At 38.5% G+C, this 12,385-nt stretch overlaps 1 protein-coding gene across 1 annotated transcript in view; it reads right to left on the bottom strand.

The window, feature by feature from the left end:
* Positions 1–12,385, bottom strand: part of LOC311294962 (galactose-specific lectin nattectin-like) — a 63,979-nt gene that overhangs the window by 34,540 nt on the left and 17,054 nt on the right. The window lies entirely within an intron of this gene.

Below are 12,385 nucleotides of genomic sequence, written 5' to 3'. Positions count from 1 at the left end.
GCCTCCATCATGGAACCTCTTAGCTCGGCCCAGATGTTTTCAGGAGTGTCGTCAGCTCTGAGGTGAAGGCCCTCCATACGCGCACAAAATCTTGCCACGTATTCATGTTTCCGCATCAACTCAGTGTTTAACTTTGGGATGGGCTTTGGAGTGGCACTGTGAAACTTCTTTGGAGTGAGTTTTAAAAAGCAGCGGACAAGGGCGTCGTCGGTGTCACAGTCAGCAGAGTGCATGCTCCTGTACCTCTTCACAGCGTTGAGTTGGCGCCTCCTGACAATAATGTGATCAAGTTGGTGCCAATGTTTGGACCGGGGGTGCATCCAGGTAACCTTGGATCTAATAGGTCCAGATGAGAAGGAAGACGGTAAGCATAGGTCATGAGCAGCGCACAACTCAAGGAGACGTTGGCCGTTGTCATTGATATTACCAATCCCAAAATGACCCAAGACCGGCCTCCAGGCAATGACATCCCCTCCAACTCTGGCGTTGAAGTCCCCAAGCAGAGCTAGATCATCCCCAGCTGGAACGGAATGAATGACCTCGCTAACGTGGGCATAAAAGGCATCCTTGTCCTCAGGAGATGCGTCAAGAGTGGGTGCATAGGCAGAGAGGAGAGTGAGAAAGCCAGCTGAGTGTGACATCCGCAGGGACATTAGACGTGGAGAGCAAGCAGTTGGTTGAGAGACTGTGGACAGCAGGGTGTTTCGCACAACAAAGCCGACTCCATGCATTGGATGATGGTCGTCTGGGTAACCATGCCAGAAAAAGGTGTAGTTCCTCTCGCGCACCGAACCACTGCCCAACAGCCAAGTCTCGCTTATAGCAGCAATATCCACTCTGAGGCGAGATAGTTCACAGTCAATGACGGCTGATTTCCGAGGAGGAGCACTGTTGAGATCGGAGTGCACTCCAAGACTTCTGATGTTCCAGCCCGCCAATGTCAAAGAAGAAGAAGAGGAAGATGAAGAGAAGGCAGTCGCAGAATGTCGACCTGACCGCGCCTGCCTTACACGCGTGTCCTGCCGAGCAACGACAGCCCTTGCACAGCAGTGCAAGGGCTCCCGATTTGCCAGTCGCTGAATATGTGTATTACTTTCCATGCATGCTATAGCACCGAATGCCGGGGCAAAGTGCAGAAGACGGATGTTTGCCCAGGACAACAGTCTTCCTCTGGGTCCTGCACCACTAGATCCGACGGAGTGCAAAGCACGACAGTCAAGAGCAAAGCAGGATCGCCCCGCAGTAGCCTACTAACTTGGCCTGATACACGCTGACCGTTGTCCTGTAAAGGATCCTCCGCCCACTGAGGAAGCTGTGGTAGACCAACCAGGAATGTTCCAATGCTCTACAACAGCTGCCAACCCCTGCTGCCGAGTTGACATCTACTATTTGACCCATAGTTGGGAGGCATAAAGGGGTACTGTCACTTGCCCATGGTGAGCCCCTATGACTCGTGGTAGGGCGGGGTCGTCTTACTCTCCCGTACAGGTCCGTTAGACCTGCCCACTGCCCATATCACCAGAACAGGTTGTTTAACCATCCAAATGATTTCTAGACAGTTTTATTAAGTTAAAAAAGTTACCAAGTTCTCCTTTAACCGATTCGCATCGATGCATCGGCATAAAAGCTAACGATGCGATGCATCGATTTAAATAAGTGTGCATCGGATAAGTTGGCATTTGTATCGCGATGCATCGTTTCTAACATATTTGCATCGGTAAAAAAACGATTTATTCATTTATATTTATTATACTTCTACTCAGGGGCGTAGCACCAAATTTTGGGCCCTGGGTACAAACCATCTTGCTGGGCCCCCTTACCAATGGGTGGGGTATTGCATTTTTATCATAAAAACACTTAAAATGTAAACAAAATAAGCCACATTCTGATTAATATATTTTTGTTTTATTGTCAAAAGTACAAGTTAATTGATGATTATTTGTCTGTTTAAAATAAATGGAGACTATAGAATCACAGGGTACACTAACCGCCAAACTAGACATTCAGTCTTTGAATTACGTTTTTAAAATAAGTCATTTTCAATCATTAAGATGTGCATTAAACTGAGAACAATCCTGTACTTAATGTGAGAGCGTGCGCGAGCTAATTTGCATAACAATGTGGTAAAATAGGCGCTAACGATCTGTGTTTTCGCGGGTGTTAGATTTTGACAATGGAGGGAAATATACAGTCTTTTCATGTAAACTTCTGACTCTATTTAAATTTAGTGATATTTTGTTTGTATCAAACCATAATTTAATCTTCTCTAATTCCTTATTTGTCTCCTGCACTAGCAACTGAAGATCACTGCCTGAACAAAAAATATCAGTGTCATCAGCAAACAACACTAATTTCAATACTTCTGACACTTGGCATAAATCATTAATATAAATAAGAAACAATTTCTGGCCTAAAACTGCCCCCTGTGGGACTCCACAAGAAATTTACAGGTTTACAGGCGTGACTCCAGGGCCGACGCGCTATGCCTTCGCAAGGGTCCAGAACATGGATTCCGTGTTCAATCTGTTTTTTTACGGAGGAGATGATTGACCTCATTGTCAGCATGACTTGCGTCAACACATACATGTTTGTACAGTCATACAAACATGTATGACTATGCCTTGTGATGGCATAGCGCGTCGGCCCTGGAGTCACGCCTCTGGCAGGCTGAAGAAAGGGAGTTGTCTCCGCGTTGGTGGAAAACCACACTTCGCCGTTTCTCCCAATCCACCCAGATCCAGGATCCTCCGAATCCTCCTCGCCTTCAGTGGAAGCTAGAGAGGATGATGAGGGTGCCACATCCAAATCAGGATCTGACTCTCCTGAGTCTGTGGTGTCAGAGGGAGAAGACGGTACATCCTGCAGCTCGCTGGAAGGGTCAGGCTGCATAATCATCTCTTAAACTTCACTACAAGTCAAGCCCTTTCTCATGTTGCTTGCTGCTCTTCTCACCATCAAATGACCAGCAGGCTTGCATGCACGCGTTTAAATCCACTTGCTTTGTTTTTGTTTAGTCTGCATTTCTCACCATCAAAAGGTAGCAGATGCATAAATACACTTACTTTGTTTTTGTTTACTCCATGTAGTTCTTAGAGCTGAGGTGCATATTTTGATTTTCTCAGATGCATCAAGGTGAGTTCACACACACACACACACACACACACACACACACACACACAAACACACACACACACACACACACACACACACACACACACACACACACACACACACACACACTTTATTATGCTATTATACTCCTTATAAACTCCATATAACTCCATGTAAAAGCCAGAAACTAAGCTTTTTTTTTGCACAGGCCTATCTAAAGGGTTAATGGTTCCACCTGGTTATCAACAGTAAAAATTACAAATTTTACCTCTTCCCAACAGGGAAAACCACCAACAATCAAAAATGCATGATTATATGGTGTCATGGCTTTGCAATCAAAAAATGTGGTTATAATGGAAGTCAATGGGGCAAAAACAGCCACGAACAGTAAATGAGGGAGAAAAAGTTAAAATCTGATGCTGCACAAAAACTAACAATGCATCAAAACCAATGTTGTTTCTAATCTTTGACATGTCCAAGACTGTGATAAAAGGTAAAAGAAAATCCAGTCCACAATCACATTTTATATTGAAAATGAGTCATTTTGTGTGTTTTTTTTTCCCAAATCAGTGACATCATTTACGAATTTGGCAATTAAAGAGTTAAAATCCTGAATTTTTTTTAAACATTTAGTATTTTTGAGCAGGACTGAGGTTTATTAATAGATTTATGCAAAAAAAATTGAAAAAAATATTTATCTGATACATTTTTACAGCAGTTTAAAGTAGTGGCTGTTTTCAGCCACGAACATAACGAAAGGTTGTAAATTTGAACAATGCACAAGGGTTAAAGGAGTCATGACCTGTAATTTTCACTTTTCCACGAGAATCAATGTATGTTATGATTGCCTAACGATTATACACTGGCCGGGAAGCCGATATTTAAAAGTGAAGCGTTTGTTTACCCCTGGGTTCGTAAACCAGCCCACGTGCACGCGCACTCAAATACGAGATTTTAACAAGAAGTCCTCGGCCTCGCTGCAGCCTGTAGAACGATGACGTAGTTGGATGATCCAATACGTATTGGATGGGGAGGTTCGGATCATTTTGCTGACTCACTTGTTCGATCTCGTTCATCAAAATGAATGAATCTTTTTTCGAGTCATTTCGTTCGTTCGGGCTTTAAATATTATACTTTTAACTGGCAAATTCCCCGAACACATCCACCTACGCAATCTTGATCATATTCTGAATTAAGAAATCATTATAATGCAGTCAAAAATCATTTACAGGGAACATAAATAATCAGCCTACTTTACCTTCCGAGTCTTTCGTTCATTTGTCACGTTCATGAACATAATTCGCATGCGCTGGTCTTAAGTGAGATTATGTTTTAACCTGTGTAGTAGTAGTAGTAGCCTACTGATAAATAGTAATAAGTAATTATTGATGATTAAGTAATTATTTACATAAATGTGATGCTTTCCTGGTTTCTCTCTACATACATGCAAAATAGTTAATTTTACAAAATTTTAAATCGCATGATTTTAAACCTAATGCGTGTATACAGAACATTTTAAAATAAAGCCATTTTATTTTATTCAGGTCACATTTGCTGTTGAGTGAAAGCAAAAATGAGTCAAGTAATTGTCTCTGTAATTTTAATCATAGAATTAACAACTTACAAGGCTACACATTCAAGGGAAAATTCAAAAATAATTAAAGCTGCAAGCAGCATTTAGCGGGGTTCAAGCATTTAGGGTCTTTAAGCACATATGGCAGTTTAGTGAGTTGTCTGAGTTTTTGTTTAGGATTTACAGGCTTTTGAGTGTTTTTTGCCATACCCATTTTCTAAATGATCCTGTTATGGCTACCCAATGGTTAAAGTTAAAGTTTTTTATATAATTAATAATCTAGAGCTTCCAGAGAATTGTACTGCACTGGTATATTTCCGATCGGGCGAAAAACCTAGGACTAGTTCGCAAAAGTAGGTTTTTAACATAATCGCAAGTATTTAATGAACAAATTGATTGACAGCAGTAGTTCTTGAGGCAAAGTTGTTCAGTATGAGGAGATCTATCAAATGATATGCATCACATGATTACATAGCCGTAAAACCTGTTAGCACCAACTAGTGGCTGATTTTTAAAAATTCTTACAGACCTCTAGGGCCACGAGTCGAACATGCCCACCGAGTTTCATTCTGATCGGCCTCCGTTAAGAGCAAACTAACAGCTTTGAATTAAAATGGTGAGGTATCCTGTTGTAAACATCAACCATGCCTGTTGACAGTTCTCTTTTTTGTTGGAAGGGAATGAAAAGTTCTCAAATCCGCAGCACAGCCTCAGACATAACATTTATATCCATGATCTGCCATTTTCACTATTGTCCTTGCTTGCTTCTTCACAATACCTGCAGATCTTCTGATGATTCGGCTGTGCAGGTCCACATTAACACTGCCTGGCCTAGAACATGGACTGGAAAATGCAAATTTGGGGGGTATAAATATTAATGATCCTGACTCCAACGTCACAGTCGGTGTTATGGTGGGATTCACTCATTTTTCAGCGGTCTTTTGCAAACAGGAGATTTACACATGAAGGAGGAAACAATGGTGTTTGAGGCTCACGGTATGTCAGTTCCATGTCCAGAACTCTTATCATTCAACTATGCCAAGATAAATACAGTTTTCAATTGTATGGCACCTTTAAAATAGATGATTAGTAATATAATGCTTACTTGGAGTCTGAAATGGCTTTAACAAAAGAAGAAAAATATTCTTAGATTTCTGTTCATTCCAATCATGTACAAATAAAGTAGCACAGTAAGATTACATTTATTTGAATGCATTAGTGAGTGTGTGATTGTGCTGTGTGTGCAGCGTGTCAATACTAAAAGTGAAGGTGTAGTTGATATCTTTGTTGATAATATCTGTAGTAATCATAAAAAAACAATTAAGAAATAAAGAATTAAAATTACAAATAATATTCTATTAAGATATGAGTTACAATAACATGATTTGCAATAGTAATAATATCAATAATATATGCACAATACACACAGATTAGACTATCAGGTCTGTGTTTTACAAAAACGTTAGTATTGCAGCCAATGTGAGTCTGTGGGATTTATAAACAGACAAATAATAATAATGAAAAAATAATATTTTAGTGAGCAGAATGAACCAATGAGTGTTCTTCATCTGGTGGTTAAAATGTAAATGAAAACAATAATACTTAAACAATAATACTTAATACACTAACCATGCTTGAACACACACATGCACACACATTTTGTTGTAGATGGAGATATTTAAAATAAAAGATAGGTAACAAAATGATAATTGCAAATCTCCTCTGTATAACACCATTTTCAGATTTCAAATTAATCACTGAGAGGCAGAATTGTTCAAACTGAGAGCTCAGTAAAAATGAAGTGATAAACTTTGACAAAACATGACTGTGTTATAATAGGTGATTTTCATGCAAGTAATTTGATATAGTCCAAAAACTAATGCAAAAGCACAGATGAAAATATTTTTATTAAGTAGAATGTCCTGCAGAGGGCAGTAGAAGACCACTAATTGACTCACTTTCATTTGAAAGACTTTTTTATCCACCAGTAAAACAAAGCAGTTTCTCCATGTTCTTTCCATTAAGCATGCTTACACAGACAGACACACACACAAACACAAACACATCCACACACACACAAAGACAAATATGTTTTCAATGTTTTTAGGATGTGATATTGTGAAAATATCTTCATCTCCTCATCTTGAACAACTTTGCCTCAAGAATCACTAATGTCAATCAAACCGTTCATAATCATAATAAAAAAATATATACAAATCATAATAAAAAAAAAAACCATCATAATAAAAAAGATTGCTTCTTAAAGCATTTGTTTATTTCCCAATACTGAAGCGAATTAAAAGATCATGCGTAATCCTGCTGCTCCCTCTAGTGGACAACAGTGGTATTATAGCTTACATTTTACAGTTGAAGTGTTTGAATGAATGAATGGGAATTTGTTTTTTTACTTATATCTCAGGAACCAAAAGGCGAAAAATTCTGAAACTCAGAGCATAGATAGTGCTTGAGGAGCCCTGTTGAATGAGACCATCAAGGTGTTTTTGGGCGATTGGGGCTGGGAGTTATGACTGTTATAAGGCATATCTGTTCGGGCTATTATCTCTGGAATGCCCAGGGCAAATAACACCACATTTGAATCGAAGCTAGCCAAGGACGTGCCCTTTCCAACGAGCTCTCACACAATGTTCGGGGTGGTCTGGGTCGGGAGTAATGGCCGTTCAAAATCGGGGGTCCCGCGGGCTGGCGATGCGCGGGGGGCGCGCTCCCGAGGCCCGCGACGACACGTTTCGATCAAGAGCCCGGAGAGGTCCTCACCATCAAAATTTGAGCGCGCAACGACTTTCCGTTTTCGAGTTATGAATGAATTTGTATTCGGGGGCGTGGCTTAAATGCCGTTATACTTTCGTTTCATTTCATTCACTTACTTTCGTCCATTTCCATATCTCAGTGTAACACAATTGTCAATAGTAATACTCAATAGATGAGTTTTGACAAAATGTGATTGTAAATGTTAAAGTAATGATTTTATAAAGTCTAAATATGAATTTTATAACAATATTAGGGAGTAGTATGATGAAATGACAGCAGGGGGCAGTAAAATACCACTTATTGGCTTAATATGTCATTATATTCATATAAAATCACCTTTTGAAGAAGTTAAACTTTTTTTCTGATAATTATTGATCTAGAGAGTTCAGAGAATTGTGCTGCACTGGTTTTGAACATTATGATATGAACATTATACGATAATAGATAGAAGACACCATTTACAGCAAATACAGGCAATTTACCATAGGAAATATATGGTTTTAAAGCGTTTTAACAGTTATAGCGCCAACTATGGTCCGATCTCCATAATATTTTCCATGCTTCTTTAGCAGGTTATGACACATATGCTCATCAATTTTTGTGAAGTTCTGAGTTTTCATTTAGGATTTATAGTTATAACTATATAGTTATAGTTTAGCAGTTTTCTGCACTAAAGCAAACCAGTTTTTCCATGTTAACTCAATCATGCATGCTTACACACACACACTCACACACACACACACACACACACACACGAAGACAAATGTTGTTGTTGTTTTTTCAATGCTATTGGGATATGTCATAATGAAAATATATTTGAATGGTCTATAAACATTTCACAAAGTCTTTGTTAGCTATTAATCAGAAGATTCAGAATTTATTCAGAAACCTAAGACTACACAAACACATTATGTTGTAGATACAGACATTTGAAATATATGATGTGATAAAACTGTCAATACTAATACTTTAACGGACGGATTTTGACTAAATGTAATTGTAAATGTTAAAATAGTGATTTTATAAATTTTAAACAGCAGGGGGCAGTAAAATACAACTTATTGGCTTAATATGCCATTATATTCATATAATTTTCACTTTTTAACTGTTATAGAGGCAAATTTTGTCCGATCGGTCTGAAAATTTTCATGCATGTTCAGAGTGATATTTCACTGGCTTTTTAAGAAGGTCTGAGTCATTCATTAAAGAGATATAGGCTTTCGGGGACACTTGGTAAAGGCTACATTTTGAAGTGAACCTATTATATCTATCCAAATGAAGTAGTTCAACTTTTTCTGACAATTATTGATCTAGAGAGTCCAGAGAATTGCACTGCACTGGTTTTGAACATTATTATATGAACATTATATGATTATAGATGGAAAATACCATTTACAGCCAATACGGGCAATTTACCATATAATATATGATTTTAAAGCGTTTTAACAGTTATAGCGCCACCTATTGTCCGATCTCCATGAAATGTTGCATGCTTGTTAAGGATGTTATGTCACATATGCTCACCAATTTTTGTGAAGTTCTGAGTTTTTATTTAGGATTTATAGACTTTTTAGTGTATTTTGCCACGCCCATTTTATAAATGACCCTATTACAGCCATTCAAATGCAAAAGTTCAACTTTTTTTTGATAATTATTGATCTAGAGAGTCCAAAGAATTGTCCTAGACTGGTTTGGTTCCGATCGGGCGAAAAACCAGGGACTAGTTCGCAAAAGTAGGTTTTTAACATGTTCGCGAATATTTAATGAACGGTTTGATTGACAGCAATGGTTCTAGAGGCAAAGTTGTTCAGCATAAGCAGATCTATCAAATGATATGCATTTTGTGATGATAAGTGTAACACCACGTGATTACAGAGCCATAAAACTCATTAGCGCCAACTAGTGGCCGATTTCTTTCAAAATTCTTACAGACCTCTAGGGCCATGAGCCGAACATGCCCATTGAGTTTCGTTCCGATCGGCCTCCGTTAACCTTGTCTAATAGGTGCTCAAACTTCATTGGCCGATGGCGGCCATGTTTTTTGAGATACGCCAATGTCCTCATACACATACATGGCACCTTGGACCAAGACACTGCATACCAATTTTCAAGTCAATCGGACTAACGGTCAGGTGGTTATAGCCTGTTTTATGTTTTTTTCATTTTATAGCGCCACCATGAGGCCAATCGTCGCGATTTTTTTACTGTGACCCCAGATTGAACTCATACACATGTGTACCAAGTTTGGTGAAGATACCTCATTTACATCGGGAGTTATAGCCATTTTAGTAAAATAGGCCCCTCCCACAACGTACGTTTTGGCGCCCCTTAGCGACCGTGAATCGAAATTTCCACTTTTTTTCGATAATTATTGATATTCAGACTCCAGAGAACATTTCTGCACTGGTTTGGTTCCAATCGGGCAAAAAACCAGGGACTAGTTCGCAAAAGTAGGTTTTTGACAAAATTCAAAATGGCGGAAAATCTATCATGGCGGAAATGAAATCGGAGATATACGTTTTGTTCGTCAGGCATCCAGCTTTCCAATGATATAAGACACTTGAGTCTACGACATACGGTCTAGGAGTTATGAACAGTTTCGCGCTTTTGGTTGCTATAGCGCCACCTATGGGCCAATCGGGGTCATAATCTCTGAACCTTTCCTCGATTTTTGTACTACCATCTGTCAAAGTTTCAAAGTTCCAGCTCTTACGGTTTGGGCTGCACGATGCGTTTTACGGCGGAATAATAATAATAATAATAATAATAATTAAAGCTGCAAGCAGCATTTATCGGGGTTCAAGCAGTTAAGGCCTTTAAGGCATTTAAGCACAAAAGCATCAAAAGTTATTAAGATTTATTTAGCAAGCATGTAACCACTGACATAATAGATGGAAAAGACCATTTACAGCCAATACAGGCAATTTGCCATGGGATATATATGGTTTTAAAACTTTTTAACAGTTATAGCGCCACCTATGGTCCGATCTCCATAAAATTGTTTACTGTGACCTCAAATTGAACCCATAAACATGTGTACTGAGTTTGGTGAAGATATCTCATTTACTTCTTGAGTTATAGCCATTTGAGTAAAATAGGCTCCTCCCACAACGATTTGCCACATTCTAGAATTATTTAATATGATTCTAGCATGATTTACTATCATATACTATGTTCCAGAATGATTTATTAGGATTCTAGCATGATTTACCTTGATACACCTCATTTCAGTATTATTTACTATGATTTACAATGTTTCTAGCATGATTAACCACATTACTAGCAATTATGTGAAGTGTCAGTGCAAATGAGGTGATGAACACTGACAAAATATTATTGTGTTATAATAGTTAGTTATATACGTGATTTTTAGTGTGTATTCAAGTATGAATGCAAGCACATGTTGAAATATTTCATTAATAAGTAGAATGGCCAGCAGAGGGCAGTAGAAGACCACTTATTGGCTCACTTTCACTTTAAACCAGTTTTCTGCACTAAAGCAAACCAGTTTATCCATGTTAACTCAATGCATGCTTACACACACACACACACACACACACACACACACACACACACACACACACACACACACACACACACACACACACACACACACACACACACAGCATAGTTAACCATGATTTACCATGATTTACCACATTACTAGCAATTATTTGAAGTGTCGGTGCAAATAAAGTGATTAACACTGACAAAATATGATTGTGTTATAATAGTTATTGCTATATAAGTGATTTTTAGTGTGTATTCAAGTATAAATGCAAGCACATGTGGAAAAATTTAATTAATAAGTAGAATGGCCAGCAGAGGGCAGTAGAATACCACTTATTGGCTCACTTTCACTTTAAACCTCATGATTTTGACCAGTTTTCTGCACTAAAGCAAACCAGTGTTTCCATGTTAACTCAATAATGCATACTTGCTACATATGCTACACACAATAATGCTACACACACACACACACACACACACACACACACACACACACAAATGTTTCAGTGATATTGGTGTCACATTCACCTTCATCACATTCACCTTCTGTCTTCATCACATTCACCATCTGTCGTCATCACCTGCACCTGCTCCTCATCACCCTCCTCATCATCACCTGCTCCTCATCATCATAACCGTCACCTGTTGTCCTTGTCTTGATCTGTGTATTTAAGTTCCCCTCTCATCCATTATCATTGTCGGTTATTGTTTGTGCACTAGCACTCTGTTATGTTTGTTTTCATGTTGGAAAATAAAACCTTTGTTATATTTGTACCACACACACACACACACACACACACACACACACACACACACACACACACACACACACACACACACACACACACACACACACACACACACACACACACAAACACACACACACACACACCATCATTTATCATGATTTACCATGGCTGATACCAATACCAATATGAGAAAATGACTATTTTAAACAGCAGGGGGCAGTAAAATACCACTTATTGGCTTAACATGCCATTAATTCATATCATTTTCACCTTTTTAACTGTTATAGAGGCAAATTTTGTCCGATCTGTCTGAAAATTTTCATGCTTGTTCAGGGTGATATTTCACACGTTCTGACTTGTTTTTAAGAAGGTCTGAGCATTGATTAAAGAGATATAGGCTTTCGGGGACACTTGGTAAAGGCCAGATTTTGAAGTGAACCTATTATAGCTATCCAAATGAAGTAGTTCAACTTTTTCTGACAATTATTGATCTAGTGAGTCCAGAGAATTGTATTGCACTAGTTTTGAACATTATGATATGAAAATTATATGATCAGAGATGGAAAAGACCATTTACAGCCAATACAGGCAGTTTACCATAGGAAATATAGGATTTTAAAGCTTTTTAACAGTTATAGCGCCACCTATCGTCCGATCTCCATAGAATTTTTCA

Source organism: Rutilus rutilus (genome assembly GCF_951802725.1).
Source record: "Rutilus rutilus genome assembly, chromosome: 8".
Classification (NCBI taxonomy): Eukaryota; Metazoa; Chordata; class Actinopteri; order Cypriniformes; family Leuciscidae; genus Rutilus; species Rutilus rutilus.
This window is presented reverse-complemented; position numbering and strand designations above follow the sequence as displayed.